At 43.1% G+C, this 15,281-nt stretch overlaps 1 long non-coding RNA gene across 8 annotated transcripts in view; it reads left to right on the plus strand.

Annotated features, from left to right (window-relative positions):
* Positions 1–15,281, plus strand: part of LOC115802101 (uncharacterized) — a 94,083-nt gene that overhangs the window by 57,910 nt on the left and 20,892 nt on the right. For 2 of the 8 annotated variants that reach the window (XR_016394049.1, XR_016394055.1), the window contains exon 2: positions 1–15,281. This exon is cut by the window's left edge; it is cut by the window's right edge and continues 17,443 nt beyond it. The exons of 2 other annotated variants lie outside the window; for them this stretch is intronic. This is a non-coding gene — a long non-coding RNA (uncharacterized LOC115802101). 4 more of the 8 variants (XR_016394051.1, XR_016394053.1, XR_016394050.1 and 1 more) reach the window with 4 other exon arrangements.

Below are 15,281 nucleotides of genomic sequence, written 5' to 3' on the forward strand. Positions count from 1 at the left end.
GCAAGATAGGAACCATCTTTGTATCTAAACTAGCAGTCTTCCTTCCTTGTTCTCTCAGTGCGTGTACACTCAGTCTCTCAAATTCACTTTCATTCAGTTTTATCATCTAGCTGGTTCCCTCAGTGATGAGTTAAATCAATCTTTCATGTGTGCTTAGTTTAGATTTGTATGAGAATCAAGTTTTTAATATTTTCGAAATACTTTGACTGTGGCTGTATATTGGAGGTAGGTTTATAAGAGATTTCAGTGTTCTTCCTTACATCCTTCCATATTTGTCAAACATCCATGAAAGGACATGTTTCACTTTTATAAAAAAAGCACAAAATGTATGTGTATACTCGTATACGTACATTCTAAGTTGATTTTTCAGTCCATACTTGACCTGGTCCTATACCCAGTGAAGGGCTTACCTCCCCGATGATTTCCAAACGTGGCTTTGCCACTGACAGGGCAGACTCTGACTCCAGGGGACAGATAAGAAAAGGCGTTATTATGCTCCCAGAAAACTAATCTGTGTTGCTGGATAAGTACAGGTAGGTTGATAAAATCCATTTCCACTGTCAGCTGAGCTGGACGGGGGACAAACTTCTTTAGTGGGAGCTGAGGACAAGTGCCTGAGTAAGGACACGCCCCCTCCCGCCCCCTTCATCAATGGAAACGAGTCAGAGTCCTGAGTGAGGGACAGGAAGCACAGGAAGGTCTGAAATGTGAGACCCAGGGGAAGGCAGAGAGGACCACAGGAGGAAAGGGGGCCAAGCATGAGAAAGAGCGGGAGGCAGCAGACTGGAGGGGGAGCCTGCGGAGACCCCAGTGCCCCCTTGTAGGCTGGGAAGGGAGCTGGTTCAGGCTACTCTTTTGCACCCACACTCCGAATTTATCTTTCATCTTCCCCTCCCGACTTCACCTCGTTTCCAACCCCATAGCCACGCAGCTGACATGACTGTGGTCGCTGGTATTTGCTTAGAAATGCACATGAGAATTTCTGGCAGTCTCTTACTTTTGTTGCTCTCCTTTGCCTAATTTATTGACTGTTGGAAACAATTCTTAGTGAAAAATCCAGATCCGAGTGCTTTAAATGCTGTCTTCCTGCAGAGACAGCTGCCTCACTCAATAATAACCTAGGAACAGAGGTGCTGTCATCCACTGGGCTCTGTGGTACATATTCTGGCCTGGAGACACCACCTAGACAGCGACCACCTGATTTCTCATTGTCACTAAGGCCAGGACTGATAACACATCTGTTTTCTTGGTTCTGTCACGTCAGAAACCACATCAGAGAAAAAGCCACATCCCTAAAACTAGAACATAAATTACACCGAGGCAGGCGAGAAGGTCTTTGCTGCCCCCTGTTGGTGGGATTCTACTAACCCCTAACGTTTTATTTCAAACATTTAAGCAATATGCTACTTGGTTTCCGTATTTTTACTCTCTGAGAGTTCTGGTCCTGGTTTTGCCACCTATTCACTGCGAGACCTTGTTGAAATAATTAAATTTCTTTGGACCTCAACCCTCCTCACCTATACCACAAGCTTATTAGTCTTTTTCAATGATATGATTTGTGATGCTAAGGATCCTAGGTTTTTAGAACTTTTTAAGAAGATGGATAAGAAAATAGTGCAATGACCTAAAGCCCTCTAATGATGTAGATCAACATCTAATCTGTTATTACTGTTTGCACCTAGGCATGTGTAAAATATTTGCTGCAAACTCTATTTTTATTATGCTGAATCCAATTCAAGATAAAAATAACTAAAACAGATGAAAGTGGACATCATAAACTTCATAATCTTATACCTTTCTAAAGACAGAAATGAGAACAGAAACTAGGACTTGATCTGGCTTAAGGCTTGCATGGGTTTCTCCAGAAAGAAGATGATCATTTAAAGGAATTTACTGCGTTCCTTCTTGTTGGGGGGGTGGGGGAAGAAGCATTAATTATAGGCACCATATACTACTGAAACAACCTTATACTTTATTAATCCAGTAGTATTCTTATTATAAAAAGGCATTCTAAAGTTAAAATGAAATTGAAAATAGCCACACATAGTATCGTGACTCTCCCATGATATGGTTATATCCAGATGTATCTAGGGACCCTGCCTTGGAGAAAAAGCTTTCCACCTGTGCTAACAGAGCAAGACTCCTCCAGCTTACGGGAAGCACTCTGCCGAGGCTACAAGGGGCAATTTGTCGGGCAGAAGGGCCTGAATCAGTGAGTAAATGTGACAGTGGCAGACAGATGGTATACTGTGGGAGAGAGCATGTGGGTGAGTTTGAAGAGCTGAAACATCTTGAGAGGGTCAGTGGTAAACACAGGTATGTTACTCACAAGAACAGGGACGTCAACAAATAAAATCCAAATGACAGCGATAACATCAATCAGTGAAAGACAGCCATAGAGGCATGTGATTATTTTCAATCCAAATCCTGAACTGTAGACGTGCAACTGAATATTACTCCCCTGGAAGCAGTCTCCTTGGGAGAGACCACACACTTATCTCAAGAGTGCTGTCCTCCTCAAGATATTTGCGGAGCCCTCTGGGAGGGATGTTCTTTCAAAGCCTGTGGCCTCTGTGGCAATAAATGTTTATCCTTTGAAGGGCGGTTGCTTCATGGTAAGAGGTAAAAGACATTCAAAAGCCAGCTTGATGGATAAGGCAGAGGGTCAGATTGGCTAAAACATTTTTTGGTCCAAAGTCAAGTAAAGGGCTTGCCTGGTGGTGCAGTGGTGAAGAGTCCGCCTGACAATGCAGGGGACACAGGTTTGAGCCCTGCTCCAGGAAGATCCCACATGCCGTGGAGCAACTAAGCCCGTGCTCCACAACTACTGAAGCCCGCGCGCCTACAGCCTGTGCTCCACAACGAGAGAAGCCACCGCAATGAGAAGCCTGCACACTGCGGCAAGGAGTGGGCCCCACCCACTGCAGCTGGAGAGGGCCCGTGCGCAGCGGCGAAGACCCAACGCAGCCAAAGGTAAATAAATAAATAAATAAATTTTAAAAAACGAAAAAAAGTTATTTAAAAAAAAAAAGTAAAAAGAGACCTATTTTTCTCGTGTAGTTTGTAAACCAAAATGTGTTCTGTTTTGTCTTCAGTTTCACCACAGAGGGGCACTTCCCCAGGCCGGTCCTGTGGGAACTTCCCTTTCCAATTAATTTACCTGACAAGGTCAGTATAAATCTAGGTATTTTATAGTCAGTAGGCTCTTGACACCATGAAAGATGTCTTGTGATCCTCATGAATCCTCTTCTGGGGATTCCACTATAGTTAAAATTGTTCCCAGTGAAGCACTATTGAACCCGTCCCATGGCTGCAGTACAGATGCAGGCAGCCCAGAGCTGACAAGGAACGAGGGCGTCAGGTGTGAGTGAGGGCAGAGAAACGAAGACCCGTGGGCAACACACAGTCACAACCTTCCTTCTGGGGAAGCTGCCTCCCAGGGAAGGCCATGGATGAGGATTCCATCTTTGAAGAATTCCCTTTGAACACTGGACTGCAGATAGACTGAGATTACCATCAGTGGTTAAAGGCCCTCGCAGAGAGATACAGCCATTCTAACTCAAGCAGCTAGAATGTGAACAGAACAGGATCCCGAGGAAGCCAACAGAAACACAAAGCCCCAGCATTCAAAGAGGAGGGTTTAGACTGGGCTGCAGGCACAACCCAACAATTCTTTCGTACAGAGACACTGAGGGGTAACGAGGATAACTCTGTGGTATGTTATTTATATATAGATTATAGTTTATAGTTAATATTTTACAGCTATATATGACATATTATAGTTGCTATAATATAGAATTACCCTAAAAGGTTGAATAAATTGTGTCATTCTCATTCACATTGATTACCAGTTCAGTTGCTCTCAACAAATCCATTAGTTGTCTTTTTAAATCCCCTTTGGGGGCTGATAACATAGACTTTCTGGATGGGATAGACCCTCAACAGACAATGGCAGACAGGGCCTGGGTGGGGGGACCAGGAAGGCAGCACCCACCTCCCTTAGAACCTGGTCATTCAAGTGGCTTATGCCACGAAGATCTGAAATTAAGTAGTCCGTCTGATTTGGCCTTGTGGAAGCACAGATGGATGTAGCAGGAAACGGCAGCAATACTGAGTGACACAACCTTTCCTCACTAAGGTACCCACACCCGGAGGTGGGCCAAGAGAACACAGAGCCATGATCTGCTGTGAAGCCCAGGTTCTCAGGTGATTCACCGCTGTGTTTTCGCCTCTGGGAGCTGTGTGGCGGCCTCTCCCAGGCTGTCCTGCCCGAAAGCGAGATACCGTCATTCATATTCTGTAAGCCTGGAAAAGAAGGCGAGTAGGGAGAGAAGCCTCCAGTGGACATGTGGTGACAACTTTTTCGTTCGTAGATGTCCCATTTTTCTGATTATTAAAGTAACATATACTCATTGTGGACCATCCTGTAAATACAGAAAGTAAGAAAAAGAGAGTCAAAATAGCTTAGAACCCCTGAAAAAGATACGGAAGCCATTAGAACCCTTTCTTGCTCCACAAAGTCGGCGCTCCCTCCTGGGTGATGGGTCCATCTCCAGCCTCTTCCCTCGTGGTCCAGCAGCAGCACAGTTTTCCATCTCCAGCCCCTGGCATGCGCTGCGCTCATCCTCTTTACCTGGTTATCCCCACTTACCCTTTGATCTCAGCTAGGAGAAGCCTTCTCTAACTCCCCTATAAAATCGGTCCTCCTGTTATCTCTTCCCCTAACACCATGCACCTCTCCTTTGGAGCACTTGTCCAGTTGAAATTTTAGTTTGTGTGATTATTTGTTTGACATCTATCTTCACGCTTAAACTGTAGGCTTCGTGAGGGTGGTGCCCATGCCTTTTTTTTTTTTTTTAAAGACCATTGTATCCCAGTGCCTAGCACAATGCTTGCTTGCTTCCTTGTCTAACTTGACCAAACCCTCCCCATCTTTAAGGTTAAGCCTGAATTCCACACCCCTTTCCCTATGCCTTCAGTAATTCTCTCTTTCTCTCATTTCCTACTAATTTGTATCCAGTTCTACATGACTGGCACGGAATCGTTCTCTAAATGGATCACATTCCTAGGTGACGCTTTCAGCAAGTGCTAACCTGACTTCCTGCTTCCCTCTCTTCCTCCACCCATTAACAAATATTCCTGTGCACCTACTGTGTGCCTGGCACTGCTCTAGGGCTGAGAGCAGACAAGTTCTTCTCTAACAGGAAGCCAGCATTTTAGCAGGGGAAGACAGCCATCACCAGATCAATGAATAAACAAGGACGGTAATTTCAGATATGATTAAGTGCTGTGAAGAACCAAAGCCAGGTGATAGGGTAGGTGTGAGAACAGGGGCTTGTAAGCACTTCCTGGTGATTCCAGCAATGGTGGTTATAAAGCATGCAGGAGTGAGGCTTAGGGAGAGAAATCTCAACTAACGAATCTCTACCTTGTAAATTACTCTCCTCCACCTTTCCCTTCCATCCCATATTATAGTCGTGATTTTTAAAAAGGAAAATATTTTTTTTCACTTCATAATTGCTTGTTTCTAAGAATTTTCTGGCATCACAGGCACTGCACAAATTCTGTTTCATACAATAATTCACTCAGCAGAGGGAGCTCATGCTTTAATTTTGGGAAGTTGGACAGAAAGCAAGATCCTTTAAAAAGAGCCTGAAATAAATGCTGCAACTCTCATTTGAAATAAGGTTTTCTTTGAGTACTTCTTGGAGCTAAGACCATTTGACTAATACATAAATAGATGTGACTGATGAATTCATTTTGGGGAAGGATTTTCTTTAATAAGGTTCTGTTTTACATATCAAATAGGCTAATTTAGAACAGGTATCCCAGCTCAGGAGTCTAAGGATTCATCTAGAAAGAAGACAGCTGTCCACTTGTCCACCTTTCTGTTAAATTGCACTCTGAACTCAGGACATGAACTTACTTGACTCATTCTAACGTGACTGTGATTTGACGCTGAATGCGTGCATGTTGAGGTCCCCCTGCCTTTGAAATTATAAAACAGATATTTATTTAGACTTCAAAGAATATTTACTACAACATGAGCCAAGGTCAAAGGCAGAGTAAGTAAAGATTGAGAGAATGAGTTGATCTCTTAAAGAGCCAGAACCATGAAGTTGACTCAGCATTTCTGAAACCACAGGTGAAATGAGCAGCAGTAACATCTGGGGTTTTGTGTGTGTAAACTACAATTTTCAGTTTCCCAGAGGACTACAATAATGACAGAAAAGGTCTCTTAGGTAGACTTCCTCTTACTGTACATATCTGATTAGTAATTCTGCATTCTAATTCTCATTTCTACAAGATAGAAAGCAACATTTAAAAACACACTTCTTATTAGCAAAGTCAAACAGATTTATTAATAGAAAATTGAGGGAAAAAACGCTAAGAAGAGCATAAAAAACACAAGATATTTATTTTAGATTAGCACTTGCAACTTTATATCTAGCTTTAAAATTAATGTATGCAGGGTGGGGTTTTTTTGCTGTGTTTTTAAAATTGACGTATTGTTGATTTACAATGTTGTATTTCTGCTGTATAGCAAAGGGATTCAGTTGTACATATATATATATACATTCTTTTTTTATATATTCTTTTCCATTATGGTTTATCATAGGATACTGAATATAGTTCTCTGTGCTATACAGTAGGACCTAGTTGTTTATCCATTCCATATATAATAGCTTACATTTGCTAACCCCAACTCCCCACTCCATCCCTCCCCCAACCCCCTCCCCCTTGGCAACCACAAGTGTGTTCTCTATGTTGGTGAGTCTATTTCTGTTTCATATGTATCAGTGTTTAAAATGGTTATTTATTTTTGTCTTTTCCTCACTTAAAAATCCCCAAATTCTCCTTCATTAAAATTTAAAAATTGCCTTAACTGGGCTAATCCAAAAACAGTACAATTTTGAAAGCATCCCTTAGATTGTGGAGGAAGATTCCACTGATGAAAAAGAAAATATTGGGAATTCCTTGGCGGTCCAGTGGTTAGGACTCCATGCTTTCACGGCCTGGGGCCTGGGTTCAATCTAAGATCCTGCAAGCCGAGTGGTACAGCCAAATAGTATCACACTTATCGCTCTTTTTCTACGTCTATCTTTCCCACAATATGATGAGTTCCTAGGGAAGAAATCATGTCTTTTTCATGATTTAGCAGCATATAGCCCAGTGCCTGGCACATGGTAAGTGCTTAATAACTATACAATTAATAGACAAATGAGTGTTTTTATTAGTTAATGTATGTTTGGCTGCATTGGGTCTTTGTTGCTGCGTGTGGGCTTTAGTTGCGGCAAGCGGGGGCTGCTCTTCATTGTGGTGCGCGGGCTTCTCATTGCGGTGGCTTCTCTTGTTGCGGAGCATGGGCTCGAGGCGCAGGGTTCAGTAGTTGTGGCTCGCGGTCTCTAGAGCGCAGGCTCAGTAGTTGTGGTGCACGGGCTTAGTTGCTCCGCGGCATGTGGGATCTTCCCAGACCAGGGCTCGAACCCGTGTCCCCTGCGTTGGCAGGCGGCTTCTTAACCACTGCACCACCAGGGAAGTCCCCCAAATGAGTGTTTTAAAATGATTTTATTTTACCTGTACTTTTCACACAGTAATATTGGTCTATGGAATTGAGTACAAAAAAATAAAAAGAAAGAATTGAGTTCTAAATAGTAAAAAAAAAAAAAAAAGCCTCTCCTTGTTGGATACCTTTGGGACAGGCTGCTTGGAGAAGGGAAAACTGAAGGAGTGAGTGCCTGGTGACGATTTTGGCCTGTGAAAACACCACGGGCTGTTTAACAGGGAATGCGGTCGCTGTTGCTGTCTGCTGCTGGAGGGGAGAAACTCACTAAGCCTGCTTGAACAATGGAGGTAGCTAGGGCAGCTGGAGGAGTTTCTGGGTGAATCAGCAAATATTTGTTGAGCCACAGCTCTGTGCAGAAAACTGAGTCTGAAGAGAAAATGCACCAGAATGGGCGTCATCAGAAAATCTACAAACAACAAATGCTGAAGAGGGTGTGGAGAAAAGAGAACCCTCTTGCACTGTTGCTGGGAATGGAAATTGATACAGCTACTATGGAGAACAGTATGGAGGTTCCTTCAAAAACTAAAACTAGAACTACCATACGACCCAGCTATCCCCCTACTGGGCATATACCCTGAGAAAACCATAATTCAAAAAGAGTCATGTACCACAATGTTCATTGCAGCAATATTTACAATAGCCAGGACATGGAAGCAACCTAAGTGTCCATCAACAGATGAATGGATAAAGAAGATGTGACACATATATACAATGGAATATTACTCAGCCATAAAAAGAAGTGAAATTGGGTCATTTGTAGAGACATGGATAGATCTAGAGACTGTCATACAGAGTGAAGTAAGTCAGAAGGAGAAAAACAAATATTGTATATTAACGCATATATGTGGAACCTAGAAAAATGGTACAGGTGAACCGGTTTGCAGGGCAGAAATAGAGACACAGATGTCGAGAACACACATATGGACACCAAGGGGGGAAAGCGGTGGGGGTGGGGGTGGGGGTGGGGGTGGGATGAATTGGGAGATTGGGATTGACATGTATTCCCTGATATGTATAAAATAGATAACTAATAAGAACCTGCTATATAAAAAAATAAATAAAATCAAAAAATTTTTAAAGTCAGTTTAAAAAAAAAAAGAGAGACAATGTGCAATCTTTACCAGGATTTTCTGAATTTTCGAAAGATCAGATGCGGTTGAGCATCACACTGGAAAGTATGATTTCTTCCAGCCTCATGATCCTGTGATTTGGTTAGTGGCAAGTAGCCTTAGCTTTCTTCAGCAGAACCATCTGTAACATAAGGATCTTGTTATAATAAATGAGAACACACCTTTTGTGTTAGTCACTATAAATAATTCCAGCATCCTTGCAAGAGAGATAATAATTGGATGGAACATTTCTTTAAACTTTGTATCAGGCCCTCACAGGTAGGAGAATTATCATTAGTGGGAAAGAAGCCAGCTAGATTTCATGTTGCAAATAACACTGTGACCTAGAAGCAATTATCATAGGCCTAATAAGCAAAGTGAAATAAAACTGTGACAGATGAGGCTTGTTTTCGACCACATTCTAGAGTTGGACTGAGATGAAATTGCTCTTTAGGAGCCAGAGATCTTAATTATATAACAAGCTGGCTATTAGTTGGGCAACAGAGTGAGTTTGAATCACCAGGTATGTATTTTGATTTGTGAGCAGATGCTATGACACATCTTTCATTAATTTTGATTTTCAATCAAAGTAGGAACTGTGGTGTCATTGCTGTCACCATCGCAAGTGTTCCCCACAAGGGGAGCTTTAGGGTCCTTCATTGTCAGTCCCAGAGGTCATTTATGGTTCCTAGGGTGATCCAGGGAGTCCTCTCCCCATAGAAAGCCAGACATTTCTTTTTGGGCTCTTTTGCCAATCTCAGCAACAGATAAATTCAGACTTAATGCTGGTGTCAATGACAAACACACGGCCTTCATTAGAGCTTACAAACTGAACAAGATTTAATGGAACCCACCATGGATAACAAAACAAAGACAGATACTCATAGAACAGTAGCCTAATCACTTCACAATTAAATTCACTGCTTTGCATATTTATTTTTCCACCTCTTCTAGTTTAAAAAAAAAAAAACTAAGTGGATTTTAATTAAATCTTATCTTATAAACAAACAAGAATCTTATGTGCCAGGGATGAGATTTCTAATGTCAACTTCTCAACCGAAGAAATAATTGCTGGCTAAGTTACAAATGATAACAGAACATCAACAGAGAATTAACTGTATGTGTGCTGGGAATGTGTGCTATTTATTATCAGGCAGGCTTGCAAAGTGCAAAAACACTGAGTCCATCAGGAAATGGGAGACCCAGGTTCTAAGCCCTGACTGACCACTAGGGAGCCAGGTGAATTTAGGAAAATCTCAGTGAGTCTCTAGGCTTGATTTTATCTGCAAATTAGGGATTTGACTAGAAGCTACTTTGGTTCTCAGAGGCCATACTTCTGTGAGGTAAGGCTGGCTGTGTGTTGAAACATGGTAAAAGAACAGAATGTCAGACTTTTTAAAGCCAATAGGGACCTTCCTTTCACCGACCATCATTGTTTCCCAAGCAAGATTGAGGGGTTTTACAGCTACAGCGGAAAGTTGGACTTTTCTCAGCAGAAGTAGTTAAAGAGCAGAATTTTGTTAAAGTTTTCCTCCCATTTCGTTTCTCTAAAGCCAAGGGCACTGCAAGTGAGAGTTGACAAAGATGGAATGAACAAGTAAATATTTATGAGGGTAGTTTGCAAAGAGTAGATCATGCTTAATTGGGTGACCTTTTCTTTTCCTTTTTCTTCTTTTTAATGGACTTCTGTGCTTCCTGTTTTGACCTGGTACAGGGACCATATAATAAGTCATATTTCCTAAGTCTGAAATAGTTCCTATTCCACTCAGCCTAACTAAATTTGCCACTATTTTATGATGTTCAGCAAAGAATAGGGTATTCAAGGAAAAGCCCTGGACTTCTGCTTGCTCCTGCACATGAGTAAATCTGAGAATCACTGGTCTAGTTTTATAGAAGGGAATAACAATGAGGCTCAAAGAGGGGGTGTGACCTAGTCAAGGAGACACAGATGGTTAATGTGAGCAGAACCATGAGCCCGAGGGCACCAGGCTCCCTGCCTGGAGTTCTCTAAAATTGAAATGGTTCCATGCATCTGGAAAAAACATGGTTTAAACAACTTTCGCTAGTTAAAAAAAATAAGGAAACCATTTCTCAAGGGATTTGAATTAATTTATTTGAAATTAAATTTGGTGATACCTTTATAAAAGTATTTTATGCAAAACTGTTTTGCTCTTTGTGGGAGCCATCAAAAGGGCAGATCTTTGGGTGGAATTCTGTGTTTCCATAAATCATTTCACACTGAATAATTTCAACACTGAACAAAAATCATGGTGGAAGTTGCTTAACTGACTAAAGTGATGGAAATTGAGCAATAAAGGCAGATTGGCTAAAAGAGAATTTCTTTTCATAAGAATTTTGTCTTAAGGTATGTGTTTTGTCGGAAAGAATGACAGAGAGATGGAAGTTTCTGGGAATTGATTAAAAGCTCCAGTTAATGAAACAGTCCATACGTTTGTCTCACCAGGTTGGGCCAGTGGTTCTCAGAGGATAGTCCATGGATTCCTTTTATGGGTTCCAAGGTCAAAACTATTTTATAATAATATTTACCCTCTTCCTTCTCATTCTCTCACGAGTTACACTGGAGCTTTCCAAAGGTTGCGTCATGTGTGGTACAGTAACAGGCTGAATGTAGAAGCAGATATGCAAAGCCAGCTGTCTTTTAAGCCAGTATTAAAGAGCTTTGCAAAAATTGTGAAACAATGCCACTCTTCTCACTGATTTCTCTTTGGAAAGATAGAGTTATTCTTCATGAACCATATGTTATTCATGCTAATGTGCAATGTGTTCACCCATGTTATTTTCTTTTTCTTAAAATTTTTATTGGAGTACAGTTGCTTTACAATGTTGTGTTAGTTTCTACTGTACAGCGAAGTGAATCAGCTATACGTATACATATATCCCCTCTTTTTTTGGATTTCCTTCCCATTTAGGTCACCACAGAGCATTGAGTAGAGTTCCCTGTGCTATAAAGTAGGTTCTCATTTGTTATCTATTTTATACATGGTATCAATAGTGTATCTGTGTCGGACTTGCCTGGTGGCACAGTGGTTAAGAATCCACCTGCCAATGCAGGGAACATGGGTTTGAGCCCTGGTCCGGGAAGATCCCACATGCCTGTGCGCCACAACTACTGAAGCCCGCGTGCCTAGAGCCCGTGCTCCTCACCAACAGAAGCCACCGCAATAAGAAGCCCACGCACCACAATGAAGAGTAGCCCTTGCTCGCTACAACTAGAGAAAGCCCGCGCGCAGCAACAAAGACCCAACACAGCCATAAATAAATAAATTTATTTATTTAAAAAAATAAAATAAAAGGGCTTCCCTGGTGGCGCGGTGGTTGAGAGTCCGCCTGCCGATGCAGGGGACACGGGTTCGTGCCCCGGTCCGGGAGGATCCCACTTGCCGCGGAGCGGCTGGGCCCGTGAGCCATGGCCGCTGAGCCTGCGCATCCGGAGCCTGTGCTCCCCACGGGAGAGGCCACAACAGTGAGAGGCCCGCGTACCGCAAAAAAAAAAAAAAAAGACCCCAAACTATTTAAAAAACAATAGTGTATCTATGTCAATCCCAATCTCCCAATTAATCCCACCCTCTCCTTTACCCCTCGGTATCCATACATTTGTTCTCTACGTCTGTGTCTCTATATCTGCTTTGTAAATAAGATTGTCTATACCAATTTTTTCAGATTCCACATATATACGTTAATATACGATATTTGTTTTCCTCTTTTTGACTTACTTCATTCTGTATGACAGTCTCTAGGACCTTACTTCACTCTGTATGACAGTCTCTAGGACCACATCCATGTTATTTTCTTTTTTTTTTTTTTTTTGCGGTACGCGGGCCTCTCACTGTTGTGGCCTCTCCCGCTGTGGAGCACAGGCTCCGGACGCGCAGGCTCAGCGGCCATGGCTCACGGGCCCAGCCGCTCCGCGGCATGTGGGATCCTCCCAGACCGGGGCACGAACCCGTGTCCCCTGCATCGGCAGGCGGACTCTCAACCACTGCGCCACCAGGGAAGCCCCATGTTATTTTCAAATTAAAAAATGTGTAAAGCATTTCCCAGTTTGGGGAATTCCCTGGCAGTCCAGTGGTTGGGACTCGGTGCTTTCACTGCTGGGACCCGGGTTAAATCCCTGGTTGGGGAAGTAAGATCCCGCAAGCCACGCGGTGTGGCCAAAAACAAAACAAAACAAGACAAAAGGGCTTCCCTGGTAGCGCAGTGGTTGAGAGTCCGCCTGCCGAGGCAGCGGACGCGGGTTCGTGTCCCGGTCCGGGAGGATCCCACGTGCTGCGGAGCGGCTGGGCCCGTGAGCCATGGCCGCTGAACCTGCGCGTCCGGAGCCTGAGCTCGGCAACGGGAGAGGCCAGTGAGAGGCCCGCGTACTGCAAAAAAAAAAAAAAAAAAAAAACCAAGACAAAAAATTCCCAGTTTTAACTTCAGATACTTCAAATGTTAATAGATATAACCCACATAAACAAAGGCTCTTTAGGGCCCTCAATCATTTTTTAAGGGCTTAAGCAGTCTTGAGACCAAAAAATTGAGATGCCCTGCAGGGCAATGGTGACACAGCAGTGAATGCCACATCTTCCTCACAGGTGGTTTATGCTCACAACCTAGTGAGTACATAGGTGATGTCGATCTGGCAGAAGATACCCTACAGGATAAGGACAGAGCTCTAGGGAGCACAGGGGGATTCCTCCCCAGACTTGAGAAGACTGTGTTAGTGAAAGGTTTCTGAAAGAAATAGAGAAGGCGTTCCTCAGTCTATGCTTTCGACCCACCCCTTCCATCTCTGAAGTTTTCAGCTTCTCCCTTTTACTTGTATTCTTCCCATCAATCTTCAAGCTTCCTCCACTAATAAATAAGACAAAACTCACACTCTTCAATCCCAATTCTCCACCAAACCCTATTGATTTTGCCTCTTAACCCTCTCTCCTGTCTGCCCCCTCTCTCCACCTCCACCACCAGCACCCTAATCCTAGACACCATTGTCCCTCTCCTGGGCTCTGTGATACCCACCTGTCACCCTGCATTCACTTGTGACCCCTTCCAATGTTTACCCCATACAACAGCCAGAGTAATCTTTCCGAATGGTAAATATCCTTTATTGAAATCCTTTCATGACTCTCCATTACCTGTGCAAAATATTTATATTCTTTAGATGTGCACTAAAGGCCCATCAGGATCTGCCCTTCTCCACCCTTTCCAGTCCCACACTTTGGGGTAGGGGTGGGGGTTACAATGAACCCTCCAACAGGCGATGCCCTCATCATTTGGGATTGTTGGTTTTTCCTGAAAGCTCTGAGTTCCGCAAAGCCACTAGCCAATACACGTGATTTTTACTTTACCTAGAATTCCCTCTCCATGTCCCATTCATTTCCCCTTCCTACTTCTTGATAACTTCTATTGATAATTCAAGTTTCAGCTCAAGCTTGGCGCTTTGGCAAAGTCTCTCTGGTTGTCCACCCTCTCCCACCTCTTGCTCTCTGCTCCACTCCCAGCCCCGCTTCCTAGGTCTCCATACAGCCCTCTTGGCCTTCTATCGTTAATTGTTATGGGCACATCTGTCTGACTCTTCCATCCGACTGAGCTCCTGAGAGACAGGCAGTGTATCATTTCTGTATCCCAAGGGCCTAGCAAAGGGCCGACGTATGGGATGCTCCCCATAGAAGTCTGTGCAACAATTACAGATGAGTCCAAGAGAGGCCTGGAGGAACAGGTTTTTAAAAAGAAAAGAAAATGCTTTAAACCTGTGCCAGGCTGTCAGGTAAGTGATGCAGGGAGCTGGTAACTGCCCTCACCTGCTTACAGTTTGTACCCTGGGTTTTCCCTGGATTTTAATAAAGATGCCTGTGTGCCAAAACAGACTCTGACTGTCCTGCTTTGGACACAGAAGGAGATGAGTTCTACTAAATGAGAGGTCATGGACAAGGTGGGTCCACCCAGGGGCAGGGCAGGGAGGGGAATGCCTTCCACAGTTTCCTGAAGGTGACGGTAGTGCAAAGGTACCCATGGGACAATTTGATATTAAGTCTATTAACATTTTGAGTATGTAAAATTTCCTATGATAGATAGTAAATCCTTGTTCACTCTGGCTTTATTTTTAGTGGGGCAAAAACTAAAACAAGTTATAAGGAAGAGAGTGTTTTTCTTTGAAGATGTTTTACATTTTCCTTCTGACATTCACGTTAAGATATCTGAGTTAAAGATGCTGGAAAGTATCACCTGGGGATGAGCTGATGGACTGTTTATTCCCTTAGAGTTGACACAAAAAGAGAAATAAATCAGGAGAAAAGGACATACCATTAGTTCAGGTGGAAATATAAGTTCCTGGGTTGAGTCCAAGGGCTGCAGGTCTTCTTTTTACACAATTTGGTAAACTTTAAGAAGAAAAATTAGTGTTTTAATCTTTTGGTTAAAAAAAAAAAGTCAAAGTTTGATAAGCACCATGGTCATTAACAGCCAAGTACTGAGTCTCTCCTGTTTGAAAGGCCCTGGACTGGGCTCGGGATACATGGCAGTGAGGGACAGACCAGTCCCTCAGTTTTACTCTGACGAGAGGAGCATCTGTCAAGCAGTTGTCCTGTGCCAAGCACAGGGCCTGG

This window comes from Delphinapterus leucas, chromosome 8 (genome assembly GCF_059928025.1).
Source record: "Delphinapterus leucas isolate spDelLeu-1000000601 "Yukka" chromosome 8, BTC_Dleu_Yukka2, whole genome shotgun sequence".
In the NCBI taxonomy this organism is placed as follows: domain Eukaryota; kingdom Metazoa; phylum Chordata; class Mammalia; order Artiodactyla; family Monodontidae; genus Delphinapterus; species Delphinapterus leucas.